Source organism: Trichosurus vulpecula, chromosome 7, assembly GCF_011100635.1.
Source record: "Trichosurus vulpecula isolate mTriVul1 chromosome 7, mTriVul1.pri, whole genome shotgun sequence".
Lineage (NCBI taxonomy): Eukaryota > Metazoa > Chordata > Mammalia > Diprotodontia > Phalangeridae > Trichosurus > Trichosurus vulpecula.
In genome coordinates, this window is record NC_050579.1 from 269,479,996 (window position 1) to 269,499,089 (window position 19,094).

The following is a 19,094-nucleotide window of genomic DNA, read 5'->3' on the forward strand; positions in this document are numbered from 1 at the left end:
GGAAGCAGAAAAATGGGAAAGAATTTTTACAACCAGTGTCTCTAATAAAGGCCTCGTGTCTAAAATATACAGGGAATTGGGTCAAATTTATAAGAATACAGGTCATTCCCCAATTGATAAATGGTCAAAGGATATAAACAGGCAGTTTTCAAAGGAAGAAATTAAAGATAGCTATAGTCATATGAAAAAATGCTCTAAATCACTATTGATTAGAGAAATACAAATCAAAACAGCTCTTAGGTACTACATCTTTCCTGTCAGATTGGCTAACATGACAAAACCGGATGCTGGAGATGTGGGAAAATAGGAACGCTATTACATTGATGGTGGAGTTCTGAATGATCCAGTCATTCTGCAGAGCAATTTGGAACTATGCCCTAAAGGCTATAAAAATGGGCATCCCTACTACATAGTCGGTTTTCATATATGTACCATGTACCACTGAGAAAAAGGATATTCGTTTCTACCCTCAATCTGAATGCAGATTGAAGCAAACTATTTGCTCTCTTTTTTTCCTTCTTTTTTGGTTTTGTTTCTTCTTTCTCATGATTCATTCCAATGGTTATAATTCTTTACAACTTGACTATTGTGTAAATAAGTTCAATGCAAAGGTATATGTAGAACCTATATCAGATTATGTGCCATCTTGGTGGGGGGGGGAGGAGAGGGAGGGAGGGAGAGAAAATTTGAAACTCAAAAACTTGTGGAACTGAGTTTTGTAAACTAAAAATTAAAAATTAATTTTAAAAAAAGAAAAAAACAGCAGTAGTGCTTCTATAAGTATAATTTTGAATTTGAGTAGTGCTTCTCCACTGCAGTCTAGCATTTGAGCTTAGAGTTCTTCGGGCTGTCACTGTATAGTTCCATTGACTTTATTTAGTTTCACGATCTATTTCATATTTTCCATGTCCCCAGCCTATAATTGGTCTATCTATCTATCTATCATCTATCTATCTATCTCATCTGTCTATCCATCTCTCTCTCTCTCTCTCTCTCTCTCTCTCTCTCTCTCTCTCTTTCTGTGTGTCTCTTTCTGTCGTTCGCTCTCTCTACCTATCTCTCTCTCTCTCTCTCTCTCTCTCTCTCTCTCTCTCTTCTAGTTAATTTCTACATTTCTCTTCGCTGGACCTTAGTGAATCCAACAGCTTCTTGAGACAGGATAGTATTGTTATTGTTGTTGTTTTCTCCCCAGACACCTGGAATCATATTTTGCTAATAACTTTTGAGTTTATGGTTATATGCTTCATCAAGTACAACTGCATAGAATAAAATGAATGATACTAGGAAAAAAGGGATAAGGAAGGAAACTATATCCTGCTAAAGGTACAATAGACAATAATAAGCATATTTGCATCAAGTGGTGCAGCATCCAAATTCTTAGAGGGAAGTTAAAGGAGTTACAGGAAGAAATAGACAATAAAACTGTACTAGTGGGAAACCTCAACTTCCACCTCTCAGAATTAGATCAATCTAAACACAAAATAAAGAAGAAAGAAGTTAAGGAGGTAATTAGAATATTAGAAAAGTTAGACCTCTAGAGAAAGTTGAATGGAGGTAGACAGGAATATACTTTTTTCTCAGTGGTACATGGCACATACACAAAAACTGACTATGTAGTAGGGATGAAAGCCTCACAATCCAGTGGAGAAAGGCAGAAATATTAAATGTACCCTTTTCAGATCATGATGCAATAAAAATTACATGTAATGAAAGGTCATGGAAAGATGGATTAAAATTAATTGGATACCAAATAATCTAATCCTAAAGAATGAGTGGGTCAAACAACAAATCATAGAACAATTAATAATTTCATACAAGAGACTGTTAATAAGGAGACAACATTCCGTAACTTATGGGGTGCAGCCAAAGCAGTTCTTAAGAGAAATTTTATATCTCTCAATGGTTACAAGAATAAAATGGAGAAAGAGGAGATTGATGACTTGGGCATACAACTAAAGAAGCTAGAAAAAGAACAAATTAAAAGCCACCAATTAAATACCAAAGTAGGAATTCTAAAAATCGAAGGAGAGATTAAGAAAACTGAAATTAAGAAAACTATTGAAGTAATCAATAAAACTAAGACCTGGTTTTTTGAAAAAAAAAACAATAAAATTGATAAATCTTTGATCAATTTGATTTAATGAAAGAAAGAAGAAAACCAAATTACCAGTATCAAAAATGAAAAGGGTGGATTCACCACCAATGAAGAGGAAATTAAAACTAAAATTAGGAGCTATTTTGCCCAACTGTATGCCAATAAATATGACAATCTAAGTGAAATGGATGAATATTTACCAAAATATAAATTGCCCAGATTAACAGAAGATGAAATAAAATATTTAAATAACCCCATTTCATAAAAAGAAATTGAATGAAACATCAATGAGCTCCCTAAGAAAAAATTTCCAGGGCCATAAGGATTTACAAGTGAATTCCACTGAACATTTAAAGAACAATTAGTTCCTATACTATATGAACTATTTGGAAAAACAGACAAAGAAGTCCTGCCAAATTATTTTTATCATACAAATATGGTGCCAAAACTTTGGAGAGCCAAAACAGAGAAAGAAAATTATGTAACAATTTCCCTAATGAATATAGATGCAAAATTTTAAAATAAAATATTAGCAAAGAGGTTATGGCAACTTATCATGAACATAATACCCTATGACCAGGTGAGATTTATACCAGGAATGCAGGGCTGATTCAATATCAGGAAACCTATCAGCATAATTGACTATGTCAATAACAAAATTAACAGAAATCATATGATTATCTCAATAGATGCAGATAAAGCTTTGGACCAAATACAACACCAATTCCTATTAAAGACACTAGAGAGCATATGAATAGTTTATGTGTCAGACCAATGGAGAAGGGAAGAAATTTATGACCAAACAAGAGATAGAGAACATTATGAAATGCAAAGTGGATACTGTTGATTACATTAAATTAAGAGGTTTTTTGCACAAACAAAGCCAATGCAATGAAGACGAGAAGGGAAGCAGAAAGCTGGAAAACAATTTTTGCAGCCAGTATCTCTGCTGAAGGTCTCATTTCTAAAATATATAGAGAACTGAGTCAAATTTATAAGAACACAATCATTCACCAATTGATAAATTATCAAAGGATATGAACAGGCAGTTTTCAGATGAAGAAATTAAAGCTATCCATAGTCATATAAAATGCTCTAAATCCCTATCAGATTGGCTAACATGACAAAACAGGAAAATAATAAATGTTGGAGAAGATGTGGGAAAATTGGAACACTAATGTATTATTAGTGGAGTTGTGAACTGATCCAACCATTCTGGAGAGCAATTTGGAATGATGCCCAAAGAGCTATAAAACTGTGCATGCCCTTTGATCCAGCGATACCACTACTAGGTATGTATCCCAAAGAGATCATACAAAAAGGGAAAGGACCCACATGTACAAAAATATCTATAGCAGCTCTTTTTGTGGTGACAAAGAATTGGAAATTGAGGGCATGCCCATCAATTGAGGAAATGACTGAACAAATTGTGGTATATGATTGTAATGGAATACTAGTGTTCCATAAAAAGTGATAAGCAGACAGATTTCAGAAAAACCTGATAAGATTTACATGAACAGATGCTGAGTGAAGTAAGTAGAACCAGGAGAACATTGTACACAGTAACAGCAACCCTGCATGATGACTAACTTTGATAGACTTAGCTCTTCTAAGCAGTGCAAGGATCTAAGACAACTCCAAAAGACTCATGATGGAAAATGCTATCCATATCTAGAGAAAGAACTATGGAGTCTGAATGCACATCTAAGTATACTATTTTCTCTTTTTTGCTTTTGTTTTTTCTTTCTAGTGGTTTTCCCTTTTGTTCTGATTCTTCTTTCACAACATGTCTAATGTGGAAATATGTTTAATATGATTATACATGTATAGCCTATATCAAATTGCATGCCATCTTGTGGAGGGGGAAGTGTAAGGAGGGAGGGGAAAATTAGAGCTCAAAATCTTATAAAAATGAATGTTGATGGGCATCCCTTTGCTTTCCAATTCTTGGCTACCACAAAGAGAGCTGCTATAAATATTCTTGTACATATGGGTCCTTTTCCCGCTTGCATGATTTCTTTGGGATACAACCCTAGAAGTGGTATTACTGGGTCAAAGGGTATGAACATTTCTATAGCCCTTTGGGCATAGTTCCACACCGCCCTCCAAAATGGCTGGATCAGCTCACAACTCCACCAGCAATGCAACAATGTTCCAATTTCCCCACATCCTTTCCAGCATTTATCATTCTCCTGATTTGTTATTTTAGCCAATCTGACAGGAGAGATGTGGTATCTAAGAGTTGTTTTGATTTGCATTTCTCTAATCAGCAGCGATCCAGAGCATTTTTCCATATGCCTGTAGATAGCTTTAATTTCTTCCTCTGAAAACTGCCTGTTCATATCCTTTGACCATTTCTCAATTGGGGAATGGCTGAACAAGCTGTGGTATATGAAGGTGATGGAATACTATTGTGCCATAAGAAATGGGGATGATGCAGACTTCATAACAACCTGGAAAAACCTACACGACATAATGCTGAGTGAGCGGAGCAGAGCCAGGAGAACGTTGTGCACAGCCACAGATATGTGGATTCCGTGAGGACCAACCCTGACATACTGCGCTTCTTTCAGCAACCTAAAGGGGCAAGGACAATTCCAGGGGACTCACGATGGAGAATGCTATCTTCATTCAGAGAAAGAACTGCGAAGTTTGAATACAGACTGAGGCACACTACATGCTCGCCTTTTCTGCTTCTCTTTTGTTTTTGTTTTTGGGGTTTTTTTTTTCTTTGTTTGTTTTGTTTTTTTTTTTTTTTGGTTCTGTTTCTTCTTTCTCATGATTCATTCCATTGGTCAAAATTCTTCTCCACGACTTGACTAGAGCATAAATTAATTCAATGCGAAGTTATACATGACAGTTATATGAGACTTCATGCCGTCTTGGGGAGGGAGGGGGGAGGGAGGGGAGAAAAACTGGAACTCAAAACTATGTAGAACCGTGTGTGGTAAACTAAAAATAAATAAAACACCTTTTAAAAAAAATGAATGTTGAAAACTAAAAATAAATAAATATTTTTTAAAGTGATAATAATTTAATATCAATTTAGTAACTTCATTTAGGGCCAGAGCCTGAGCTAATAATCAACCAGAAGAGCCTAGACCTAACAACTTCTCTGTTCTCTGAGTAAACTCAGAGAATCCCTCTTCTCATGTCAACAAGCTAAGATGGCGCTGACTTAAGAACTTTCTTTCCTCTGTCTATGGCCATTAAGGATGAGACCCTTAAACTGAAACACTATCTTGTATAATGTATCTTTTCCTTATCTTAATATGTTATGGACGTATACTATATTATGGCATGTTAATGGCAAATTAAACACAGAGATCCTGGGTTGTAATTTCAATTGACACTTTTTCAACTCTCTTATCTTACTGTATTTACAACCTATTCAATTAAGAAAAGTCCTTTTCTTGTATCATGGTTAAACATACATGGAGATCATAAAATTGAGTAACACAGACATGCTGAGTTGGGACTAAAAATGTATTTAAACCTTCTCATTCTTTTGTTCAGACAGATTTCATCTGGGTATCTGCTAGCTTTAAGGGAATAAACAATATGAATTTGCATTATCACCTAGCTTGTTTGCCTCCTTTAACCAAACTTTCAGGTCAACAAAGGATAGGAAATTTGGGGGTGAGAGCAGAAGGGAAGTACCAATTTGCATTGATAGGGGGCTCTTCTCACCCAGGAGTTCCTACAGGTTCCATCCAATGGTGAGCTCTTTCAGCAGCAGGGATCCTTCTGTTGAGGGAGAAAAACCCTGGGATTCAGGAATCCCAAAACTAAGTTCCTAGGACTGGAGTTCCCAGACGGGGTCATTGAGGGGGGAGTACCCCTCAAGGACCCGAGTACTGGAGAGGGTCGGGGCCATCTGGAATGAATTCATAATCTCAAGCATTCTTTAAGTCAAGGTGGCAAAGATGTATTATGCTTTACAGTGGGCAAGAGTTCTTAGGGAACCTGCAACCTTACAGGGGTGCAAGAAAAGTTTTTATAAGAGATTTAGGGGTGAAACATGTCCATTAAGTGTTTTGTGGTAGGATTAGTGAGTGGTTAAGGGGTGGTCAGTTCTTAAAGGAACATGCACTTTTTGTATCTACTGCGCAGGCATATTACCCAGAGTTCACTGGGAAATAGCCAAAGGCGGGGCTACTAGGAGGAGTGGTTTTGACTGTGAAATGTCACTAAGTTAACCAACAGTCAGGGCTGACTGGGAATATCTAGGTGGCTCTCATCAAATGTCTTGTTAGACAAAATAAATTTAAGAGAGTATACATTTGACTATATCTAGGATACATGTCAGTAAGGTCAGTAAGTAGTAAATATTGACATGACCCAGTGCACAGCCAATTATCAGTTCACAGGAAGTCAGTCTATAGGTAGGCACAGCTGCCTACTGTGAAAGGAGTAGAGATAAGTATGTTGCTGCCCTTGAGCTAGAGAGACAGTATTTTGAGCCTGGGGAGAGATGTGATTTTAGAACTGGATGTGGTTTTGGAATTGGGGTTCAGGCACAGGCACCCAAGCAGAGGCTGTTAGAATTAGGGTCCAATCACAAGCACCCAAACACCCCATCACTTCCTTCAAGGCAAAAGCCATTCTTTGTCTTCCCAGAAGGTAGCCCAGAGCCTGGCACTCAGTAAATATTTTCCTAAATGTTTGTTGACTGACTGACTTCTATGTGCCTACATTTGGTTTGGGGGAATCCAGAGACAAAACCAAAGTCTCTGTTTTATAATTGCTTAGTATATACTTTACATTACTTGTGTGGAAGTTTTCTTTTGACTCTGCCTAGTAGAATGAAAACACCTGGAGGGCATGGAGTTTAATTGGTGGGTACAAAGAAAAGTCCCTTAACTTTGTAAATACTTATGAAACAGTCACTTAAATATTGTGTATTCTCTTGAATTGGGAACAAAAGCCAAGGTTGCTCACATTCTCTTGGGGATGAGTTGGGGGGAAATGCAAAGAGAAGGAAAGAGGAACTTCAGGGGGGAGAATACCCTGCCATCTTTGGGCCATCAGCTTAGGGTCTGGTGGCATTGAAGCTGAAAGAAGCCTTGTCTTTTCCCCTACACCAGCCCTCTTCATTCAGCTGCCAGCTTTGCAAAACAAGGCTTCAGAATTCTAGAGATGAGACTGGACTTGTGAATTCAGTGATCTAAGGAAGTACCAGATGAAGACATTCCTTCTAACTTATAAAATGAGTTAGCACCTTCTCAGAACTTTATACTTTTAATCTTCCTGTAATGAGGCTTATTTAGGTTCTTTTAGCTAATGTCAACTTTCCTTCTAGCAAATTGTTGTTTCAGTTTTTGGGGAGGCAGGGATTACAATTGAAGTCAGAGTCCATACCTACTTTTCCCTAAGTATTTAGATAAGAGGTCTCACTCTTCCCTGACTTAATCTTTTGTAGGAGGTACTTTTTTTCCATTATAAATGAGGGGATTTTTGGAGGAGGGTGCTATCTATCCTTATCCTTGGCAATAAATGCTTCGTTGAAGGAGCATAAGTGTCTCTTCAAAACATTAAAAAAAAAGATTGTAGGTTCGGGGTCTCAGGTTCGGGACTGCAGTGGCCGCTGTCGCTACTGCCATCATGATGGGAGCCTTCATGAAGCATCGCCCTCTTCATTTCACAGCTGGAGCCGTCCCAGTTCGAAATGAGAAAGGGGAGATTTCAATAGACAAAGTGAAGGTGAAATGTTCCGTGGCTGGGAAGCGGCCAGACTATGCGCCTATGGAGTCCTCAGGTGAGGAGGATGAAGATTCTCAGTTCATCAAGAAAGCCAAGGAGCAAAAAGCAGAGCCTGAGAAGCAGGAAGAGGATTCACCTAGTGATCCCCAGCTTCGGCATTTGCAGAACCGCACCAATGACAATGGAAAATAGTAGAGCCTGAAGTGGTGTGAGAAAGCGATTCTGAAGTAGAAGGAGATGCAAGGCAACTGGAACGGGAGGACAGTGGTGAGGAGGAAGAGGAAGAAATTGATGATGAGGAAACTGAGTGGTGGCGTGGCATGATGCGTCAGCGAGCACAGGAGACAGAAAATGAGGAAATGGAAGTCCTGGAAGTGGTCTATGAAGGGCGTTCTGGTGAACAATCAGAGTTGGAGTTCCAGTATCAAGAATATACAAACAGTGAAGGTGAAAAGGAATCCCGCCTCAAGCCAGTCTGCGTTCGAAAGGACCGAGTGACAGTTCAAGAGCGTGAGGCAGAAGCACTGAAGCAAAAGGAGTTTGGACCAGGAGGCAAAATGTCTGGCTGAGGAGAGGCACAAGTGCACACTCAAGATTGTGGAAGAGGAGACAAAGAAGGAAACGGAGGAAAACCAACGTTCTAGCTGCTCTAGATGCACTCAATACAGATGACGAGAACGATGGGGAGAAATATGAGGCATGGAAAGTTTGGGAGCTGAAAAGAATCAAACGGGACAGAGGGGAGCAAGGAGCAATCCACAAGGATCCTGAAAGAGGAGATTGAACGCATGCAAAACCTGATGGAAGAGGAAAGACGAGCTGAACTCCAAGCAATTGGCAAAGTTATTACCAACAAAGCTGTTAAGGGCAAACACAAGATCTTGCAGAAGTACCATCACCGGGATGCTTTCTTTATGGATGAAGGGGAAGACGTATAGGAGAGGCGTCAGTGCCCCCATCCTGGGAGATGATTTCGATAAGATAATTCTTCCCAAAGTTATGCAGGTCAAGAATTTTGGACTGTCAGGCAGAACCCACCTTGTGGATCAAGACACCAGTCCTTTGATTCACCTTGGGGTCAAGAGAGTGCCAAAAATACCAAGTTCTTCAAGCAAAAAGCAGCTGGGGTATAAGATGTATTTGAGAGGCCATCTGCCAAGAAGAGAAAAAATACTTAGGATTCAACCACTTACTTCTCTGACTATGGGCACATAGGGAAACCTGCAGTGGAGCAGGCAGTGTTAGAGCTATGTTGTTAAGTCTGATATATGCCTAGAAAATAACCCAGCTGTGCATAGTGGAGAATCAGTTTAAGATACAGTACTATTTTTATGCTCTTCTTTGTACAGGAAAGTGTTCATGTTTGTATGGTAATAATAAAAATATTTTTAAAGATATTTTGATTATATTCAAATTTTTGTTTCATTTAAACAGTATGAATTAAGGTGTGATTCTGATAGATTATATCTTCAATTGAAATAGAGTTATACCAGAATTGAGTTTTTCACCGAGTACTGCCTTCAAACAGAACCCCGCTCTGCTACAAAAATCTCATGGATTCTCAGCTGTAGCTATTATTAATGTAAAAACTACCTGCCAGTGTTTTTATTTTTGACCCTGGATTCTGTTCAATATTGTGGAAATTGTGGAAATAGTGATCAAAGGATATTGGGGGGAGGGGAGGAAGTAGAAGGAGCAGCTTGCATTCTATTTGGAGCATCCAATTGTAATGGGAAAACACAAAGTAATTCCAAGAGGAAGACTTCATGCAGTCCATCTTATTGTTTCTGTGGACATGAAAGGACACTACACATGAAACATAAAAGAAAGGCCTAGAAAATTTGGATTGTGGGGAATCTGAAATGTCACTGTGGGTTGTTTACAAAAGCAAAAACAACTCTAGATGGGGATCATGCTATATTGTCCCAAGCAAAGGCCAAATCCAACTTAGAGCGAGATCTACTAGATGGCAGACTGATTGAGCTTCTCCCCCAGCCAACCTGGTGTCCTATTTGACAGGTTTCCCAAGAGCAGCCTCATATCTGTGACCCTTGAAGTCCAATGTATTGTCTATGTGACTCTGGGCTAGTCACAGCCTTTTCCGGTTGGAACAACTCCCAGACTATAATTATTAGAATGATTGATGATCTGCATTGGCAGAAAGTACATCCTCAGCTGGAAGTTCCCCACACAAATGAAATAACAGCTCTCATTTGTGTTGGTAATCAAAATGGGCTCCTTAGCAGTTAGTTCAACAAGTGCCCTTGAAGAGTTTGGCTTTTTCAGCTATTTCATTGAGTCTTACTAAGTGCTAAGCCCCAGGCCCAAACCCCTATTAGGTGTAAAACCTATGTGGGTGTGGATTGTCAACTAAGGTGGGGCCCAAGGTGGGGCTAACTCCATGGAGGGCCTAGTTTACATGTCTGGGACAGCAGAGGCTTTTAGACCATGTGGGTTTAAGTCACCTCTTTGTGACAATTCTAGGTCACGTGGGTGAGTCGTACGTGTGACTCACCCCTGATGCTGAAAAAGATATAAACTAGGGGTTGGCCTCCTCTTCTCTGGAGCTCATTTCCGCAGCAGTCGTGGTGCACATGACTCTGGGCCAGCCCTTGTTCTGAGCTCCTAGGCTGAACCTAGATGTTGGTAACTATGAATCTGTATTTGGTCTGTCTGTTGATGTTTGTAATTTGTCTGTAATTTGCTCTGAAGTTCAGTGTTCTGGTCTCTTCCCCTGAACTAAGTGAATGATATTTGTATGCTGAATTAAAGTAAGCTTGTCAACCCCTTCACCTTGCTTTCCTTAGTTAAGCAGATCAAAAGAACCTGTGCTGTTGGCAGCTTTCTGGGTGCTGGTTGTGGGTGGATCTTACACCCCCACAGAAGCTGCTAGCCAGATTGTGGAAACATCATTGCATTCATGATTCCTACCAGAACAATGTTAAGAATCACAACCAAAAAGGGGGAGGGGTATAAGGCAAATTCAACCCTGTGTAATTATGATGACCAAGCCCCAATATCCTTCTTTGTAAAGTGAAGAAGGTAGACTAGATTGTCTCAGAGTTGCCTTTCAGTTCTAAGGCTGTGATCCTTTGAAACAAAGACCGTTGCAAGGGAAATGTATGAAGAAATTGTAGCATATGAATGTAATGACCCAATATTATAAAGAATTCAGGTTAACTTGGGAAAACATCAAGACATCATGACTCAGAATAATGCTATGATTAATAATGGATTGAGAAGACTTATGAAGATTTCTGCTTCTCTCTTCTTGGTCAAGAGGTGGTTTACCACCAAAGAAAATAGATACTACCACACATGGCCAATGTGTTCATTTGCTTTTCTTAACTGGCCTTCTTTGCTACCAGGAAAGGTTCTGTTTGGTTGGAGTAGGAGGTAGTATTGGGAAATGAAAGTAATTTTTTTAAGAAAATAAAAAACTCATTTTTTTAGAAAGGAAGACTGGGTTTGATTCCATATTATAATGAGGCATGGCAGTAAGACTTTAGTGGAGGTGCTCAAATGCTCATCAGCCTTTTAACTTGGTATATGGAAAGAAGAAGCAATATAGGCTATTTTCATGTAATCTGTAAGAGAGCATAGAAGGTTACATGTATATCTCTATATAGATATACATGCCTCTGTTTACATGTATGTGTGTATATATGTTATATGTATCTGCATGGGCTCTCAATGTACCTTATTCTTTCTTCATCACTACCGGTCTTCTCTGAAACATCTTTACTTTCTCCAATATCAGGATAAATTGCTTCCTTTGAACTTGGTTGATAAAAGCCTCAGTTGCTCTTTCCTAAATACTGTATGTTTCTTTCCTGATGTGGCAGAAGCTTGTTTTAAGAGAAAGGGAGGAAAAGGCTTTGGAGAGTTACTTTTCAGAAACAAATCCTCTCTACCTTGTGAGATTGGCCTCACTGTAGTAGCTGATACTCCTGTATCTCCTTCAACCCTTTCTCCCTTTGTTTCTCTAACATGGTTTTAGTCTACATTTGACTGGTCCCTCTAACTTTTCTTCCTCCTTTTCTACCTTTGATATGTGTAATTCCACAAGTCTGTTATCAGGTCCCTTCTCTCCTCTGTCCCTTGCATTTTTGTCTTAGTATACCAATTTTAGCCAAGTTCACTGGACAGAATAGGTAGTTGGTACTTACTAAACTGAATAGGCTTTAGGTAGCTTAGAGGCTCCAAGATGTATTTATCTGTGTTCCACTTGCAACTTAGCCCAGACAAGGGTGTACAGAATTGAAATGCCTGCTGTAAATTCTGACAGGCATCTGCCCCTGGAGGTGGGAAGAAGTGAGTTCAATTCCTGTCCCTGACTCTTTCTCCTTCTTCTCTGGGCTGAGTGGGCAGATCCATCCACTGATGAAATCACAAGGCCAGTTATGAGGCAACAACCAACCAAAGGACTTATCCCAGGAAACCTAGCCTGATTTTCCTAGAGCTCTGAGAGATTCAAAGAATGGCTCAGGGTCACACAGCTGGACTATGTCAAGCGCAGATCTTCATTCCCAATGATGAGCTGCCTCCAAACTCTTGAGCTAGTTTTTTTTAGGGGAAGGGAATGAGCATTTCTATAGTGCCTACTGTAGGCTAAACACTGTGCTAAGCAATTTGCAATGTTTTCTCATTTGTCCCTCTCAACAACCTAATGATATACTTGCTACTGTGTTCTGCATTTTACAGTGAAGAAAATGGACACAAACAGATGTTAAATGATTTGCCCAGGGTGACACAGATGGTGGGTGTTTAAGGCTGGGTTTCAACTTCACTTCCTTTTAATTTAAGGCCCAGCACTCTCTCCACTTCACCAGGTTTCCTGCCACATTGTGCTGCTCCCACTGTGTGGAATACAATGAACACAAACTCTTCCGTACAAGCTAAAGAATGACAACCTTGGAATTTCCTCCTATCAAATTACCCACTTATTGAGAGAGAGAGGGAGAGAGAGAGAGAGAGAGACAGAGAGAGAGAGAGAGAGTCCTGTGTCCCTTTGAGTGTATGGGTACAAAATGCCCAGCTGAGGATACTTTCCTTTCTCGCAGTGCTATTTGGGGATGGAGTCTTAAGCTCATTGCCCTGTGGTCTTCCCTTTGGCAGACACAAGGGCACCATCAGATAACCAGGACCAAGTTGGCTACTGTTGCAGAAGCAGTGAACACTGGCCCCCCTGGAGGATCAAGTGACATGGGTTTAGAAGAACCAAGGAAAATGACAAGGGAAGACTGGAGAAAGAAGAAGCAACTAGAAGAAGAGAGAACACTGGGTAATGCACCAGCTGAAGTCAATGAGGAAGGAAAAGACATGAATCCTCTTATTCTTTAATACATCTCCTCTGTACCATAGTATATAGATTCATCAAAAAGCCCGCATTGAAGCCTCAGAGACTCAAACCTGAGAATCAGAAGGGATATAGTTCATCTGGAGAGAGGTATAAGAGGAATGTAAAAGAATATGGTGACAACAAAATACTGCAAAGGAGCATGTGAAAATTGTGGGGCTAGGACACACCCACAAAAAACAACTGCTTTGAGAGACCTTAGCATGGTGCTTCCAAGTTCACAGGAACTAACACAACCCCAGATGAACATATACAACATCAGCATATGTTTGACTATGATGATAAAAGGGATCAGTGGAATGGCTGCAGCTCAGAGGAACATGGAAAGACTGTGGAAGATATGCCAAAGTTGACCTGACTAACATACACTGAAAGCTCAGAAGCTACAGAAAGAATTAGCCTCAGGACTGTCAATATAATTCCCCAAAACATCACTTGGGAGAAATTCTCAGACAGAAAGAGATCATAACAGTGAAGATGAGAATGGAGGTAAGTATATATATTTGACATTGATGTAACTGGACAAAATGTCTCTAAAAGATGACTTACAGTCTGGAATCTCAGGAATCTAGAAGACATTGCTAAATACTTGCAAAATTTAGAACCCAATGCTGCCTACTATGATCCAAAAACCAGAGCAATGGGAGAGAATCCCCATGCCAATGTAGAGAAGAATCCCGATGAAGTTAGTTATGCAGGAGACAATTTCATTTGATACACTGGAGATATAATTTCAATGGCACAAACATAGTTGTTTGCTTGAGAGGCTTATGACAAAAAGTCTAAGGATCCAACAAATCCAAGCAGATCAATAAAACTGGAGTTGCTGTATAAATAATTTAATGTCAAGAAAGAAGATTTCAAAGAACAACAGAAAGCAAACATCCACCTGGATACTCCCCGTTCTGAGTTACTTTTAGCTCAAACAAAAGATTATGTGGAATATTCAAGACATGGAACAATCATTAAAGCATAAGAACGAGCTATTGCCTGCTCTAAATATGAAGAAGATGTCAACATCAACAATCATACACATATCTGGGGATGCTATTGAAAGAAGGTAAATGAGGGTACAAGTGTTTTCATTCCTTTCTCAGGTTTTCCTACTGTACTGGAGAAGCTAGGAAGTAAATTGCTAGTGTAGATGAATCTATTCTGGATGATGCCATGGGAGAAGAGCAAACAAGCAGACCAGGAACTCTGATGGAATTCCACCAAGAGAAATAGAAAGAGGAGGAGGAGGAGGAGGAGGAGGAGGAGGAGGAGGAGGAGGAGGAGGAGAAGAAGAAGAAGAAGAAGAAGAAGAAGAAGAAGAAGAAGAAGAAGAAGAAGAAGAAGAAGAAGAAGAAGAAGAAGAAGAAGAAGAAGAAGAAGAAGAAGAAGAAACAACGGAAGAGAACTTCTGACAGTAAGGTAAAGAAGAGACATGAAAAACTGAAAAAGGCATTAAATTCTGAGAGGGCCTACCTCCTGCACATCAAGGAGATCGTGCACCTAGATGAAAGGAAGAGGCCCTACTGTAGCATGTATAAAGCCCCAGAGCCTACAGAAGAAGAAGTGGAGGGATATAGGATGAAACACAAGAGGCTAGACGACCTTATGGCTTTTTTGCTTAGGTAGCAAAAATATGACTTGGAAGGAGATGAAGGACACCCAACTTGTACATATTCTTTTTAGTCTCTTGGTGAACAAAGATGGAAAAATCCTTGTTTGTTTTTCTTACTGTCTTTTAAAGAAATTTCTGGAACTCCTTCATCCAAAAAAGAAAAAAGCAAACACCTGCTGCAACCACATTCCTACCATGAAGCCCTGCTACGAGCAGACTTTTGTTACTAGGCAAACTCGTCTCATTCTTGCCTTGTTATTTCACTGCCTTGTTCTTTGTCTAGCCACAGCTATATGTATCAACGCTTAGTCTGGCTGCCTTGGGTTTCCTCAGTCTTAGAGGAAAACTTGGATCTTGTGTCTAGTTTCTTTCCTCCAACAGAATAAAGAAGGTTGTTTGCCTGTAACCTCTGTGAGCTCTTTGGTATTTGATTTTGCTTTGTTTTACTTTCAGAGTTAACAGTTCATGTATAACCTCTGTAAGGTATTTATTTCAGGGTTAAGAATAAATGGTGTAATAATTTCTGTAGCTCTTGGTACTTTATTTTGAAGTTGGAAGAAACCTAAAACTTCTGAGTGTACTCCCCTCATTTGATCAAGGAAGTAACTGAGGCCTGGACAAATGGAACCACCCAGGTAGGAAGGGGCATAAGCTGGTCTGCACCTGAGCTTCTCTGACTCCAGAGTCAGGGTTGTTCCCATGGGGCCATGCTTCAAGGACACAAAATAAACACAAAGTTATGTCAAGAAGTAAACAATATTTACCAGTGTGTGAGTACAGCAGTATGGTAGGAGAGGCCTTGGGGAAGAGAAATGGTACCTGAACTGTCCTTGGAAAAAAGCCAGGGAGTTTAGGAAGTAGAGACAGAAGGGAAATACATCTCAGACCTGGGCAAAAAACCTGAGTGAGGACAAGAAGGTAGAATACATATAAACAACCTCCACCTGAAATGGGATCAACAATCTGGAGGTGGAAGAGATCTTAATGGTGATCCAGGCAAATCTTGATATTTTAGAAATGAGGAAACCGGGGCGGAGCCAAGATGGCGGCTGGTAAGCACGGACTAGAGTGAGCTCCGTACCCGAGTCCCTCCAAAAACCTATAAAAATGGCTCTGAACCAATTCTAAAACGGCAGAACCCACAGAACAGCAGAGGGAAGCAGGGCTCCAGCCCAGGACAGCCCGGATAGTCTCTGGGTGAGCTCTATTCCACACGGAGCTGGGAGCTGGGAGCTGGGAACGGAGTGGAGCAGAGCCCAGCCTGAGCGGCGTGGACGATCCAGTCCAGAAGCCGGGCGGAGGGGGCCCTAGCGCCCTGAATACGTGAGCAGTTACCAGACCCCTCGACCCACAAACACCAAAGACTGCGGAGAAGGTTAGTAGGAAGAGCTGCGGGAGTGGAAGGAGTTCGCGGTTCGGCTTCCAGCCCCGGGGGCAGCGGAGGAGGGGCAGCTACAGCTGTTGTTACTTCCGGCTCCAGGCCCACCTGGTGGGGGAAATTAAGGGGCGGATCACAGCAGGGGTGCACAGCCTGCGAAGATCTGAGCCCAGTCTGGACTGGGGGTCCTTGGGGAAGGAGGAGTGCGGCTCTGACAGAGCTGGCACCTCCCCCCCAAACGTAGAACATAGAACTCTGTAATCTACAAGCAGTCATACCCCACTGAAAAACTCAAGGGTCAAGTTAGTTGGTTGGGAATATGGCCAGGACGCGAAAACGCGCCCAGATTCAGTCTCAGACTTTGGATTCTTTCTTTGGTGACAAAGAAGACCAAAACATACAGCCTAAAGAAGACAGCAAAGTCATAGAGCCTACAACCAAAGCCTCCAAGAAAAACATGAACTGGCCCCAGACCATAGAAGAACTCAAAAGGATTTGGAAAAGCAAGTTAGAGAAGTAGAGGAAAAATTGGGAAGAGAAATAAGAAGGATGCGAGAAAACCATGAAAAACAAGTCAATGACTTGCTAAAGGAGACCCAAAAAAATACTAAAAAATACACTGAAGAAAACAACACCTTACAAAATAGACTAACTCAAATGGCAAAAGAGCTCCAAAAAGCCAATGAGGAGAAGAATTCCTTGAAAGGCAGAATTAGCCAAATGGAAAAGGAGGTCCAAAAGACCACTGAAGAAAATACTACTTTAAAAATTAGATTGGAGCAAGTGGAAGCTAGTGACTTTATGAGAAATCAGGATATTATAAAACAGAACCTGAGGAATGAAAAAATGGAAGACAATGTGAAATATCTCCTTGGAAAAACCACTGACCTGGAAAATAGATCCAGGAGAGATAATTTAAAAATTATTGGACTACTTGAAAGCCATGATCAAAAAAAAAGCCTAGATACCATCTTTCAGGAAATTATCAAGGAGAACTGCCCTGATATTCTAGAGCCACAGGGCAAAATAGAAATTGAAAGAATCCATCGATCGCCTCCGCAAATAGATCCCAAAAAGAAATCTCCTAGGAATATTGTTGCCAAATTCCAGAGCTCCCAGATCAAGGAGAAAATACTGCAAGCAGCCAGAAAGAAACAATTTGAATATTGTGGAAACCCAATCAGAATAACCCAAGATCTGGCAGCTTCTACATTAAGAGATCAAAGGGCTTGGAATGCGATATTCCAGAGGTCAATGGAACTAGGATTAAAACCTAGAATCACCTACCCAGCAAAACTAAGTATCATGTTCCAAGGCAAAATATGGACTTTCAATAAAATGGAGGACTTTCAAGCTTTCTCAGTGAAAAGACCAGAACTGAATAGAAAATTTGACTTTCAAACACGAGAATCAAGAGAAGCATGAAAAGGTAATCAAGAAACGGAAATTGCAAGGGACTTACTAAAGTTGAACTGTTTTGTTTACATTCCTACATGGAAAGATGATGAGTATGATTCATGAGACCTCAGTATTAGGATAGTTGAAGGGAATATGCATATATATATGCATATATATATGTTTATGTATATATATAAGTGAATGTGTATGTATGCATGTATCTATGTGTATATGTATGTATGCGTATGTATGTGTATATATATATATATGTAAAAGAGAGAGAGCAGACACAGGGTGAGTTGAGGATGAAGGGAAGATAGCTAAAAGAAATAAATGAAAATAGGGATGAGAGAGTAACTTACTGAGAGAGGGAGATAGGGAGAGATAGAATGGGGTGGATTATCTCCCATAAAGATGGCAAGAGGAAGCAGTTCTAGGAGAGGAGGGGAGTGGGCAGGTGAGGGGGGAATGAGTGAACCTTGCTCTCATCAGATTTGGCCTGAGGGGGAATACCATACATACTCAGTTGGGTATCTTACCCCACAGGAAAGAAGAGGGAGGAAGATAAAAAAAAAAAAAATAAAAGGCAGGGGGATGATGGAGTGGAGGGCAGATGGGGGTGGAGGTAATCAAAACAAACACTTTGGAAAGGGGACAGGGTCAAGGAAGAAAATTCAATAAAGCGGGATGGGTTGGGAAGGAGCAAAATGTAGTTAGCCTTTCACAACATGAATATTGTGGAAGGGTTATACATAATAATACATGTGTGGCCTAGGTTGAATTGCTCAACTTCTTAGGGAGGGTGGGTGGGAAGGGAAGAGGGAAGGGAATTTGGAACTCAAAGTTTTAAAATCAGATGTTCAAAAACAAAAAAACTTTTTGTATGCAACTAAAAAATAAGATACACAGGCAATGGGGCGTAGAAATTTATCTTGCCCTACAAGAAAGGAAGGGAAAAGGGGATGAGAGGGGAGGGGGGTGATAGAGGGGAGGGCTGACTGGGGAACAGGGCAACCAGAATATACGCCATCTTGGAGTGGGGGGGGGAGGGCAGAAATGGGGAGAAAATTTGTAATCCAAACTGTTGTGAAAATCAATGCTGAAAACCAAATATGTTAAATAAATAAATTGCATTATTAAAAAAAAAAAAAAAAGAAATGAGGAAACCTATGCCATAACTGATATAACATGGCATAACTATAGTATATCTGAAGGAGAGGAGGAATGAGGGCTGAAGAAGGGAAGATAACTGGCAGCCAGGAGTGGGATGGTGGAGAGGGCAGTGATCATGGTACAGGTGGAAAGGGAGGAAAGATATCAACTGCAGAAGAGGTGGGGGAGGGGATTCCAGATATAGAGAATGCTCGATCAAAGGCACTGGTGGGTGGGGGAGAATGTGAGACTGCTTGTTCAATTTGACTTGAGAATGTAGGAGAAAGATGGAAATACTTAGGGAAGGCAGAATCAAGATGGTGGAGAAAAGGCAGGGACTCACCTGAGCTCTACCCCAACTCTTTGAAATACCTTTAAATAATGCCTCTAAACAAACTCTAGA

The 19,094-nt window shown here is 40.3% G+C and overlaps 2 pseudogenes; both read left to right on the forward strand.

Moving 5' to 3' along the window:
- The first annotated feature begins 7,699 nt into the window (after positions 1-7,699).
- On the forward strand, positions 7,700-8,976 carry LOC118858014 (annotated as a pseudogene).
- A 2,313-nt stretch (positions 8,977-11,289) lies between these two features.
- On the forward strand, positions 11,290-14,777 carry LOC118858016 (annotated as a pseudogene).
- The last annotated feature ends 4,317 nt before the right edge of the window (positions 14,778-19,094 follow it).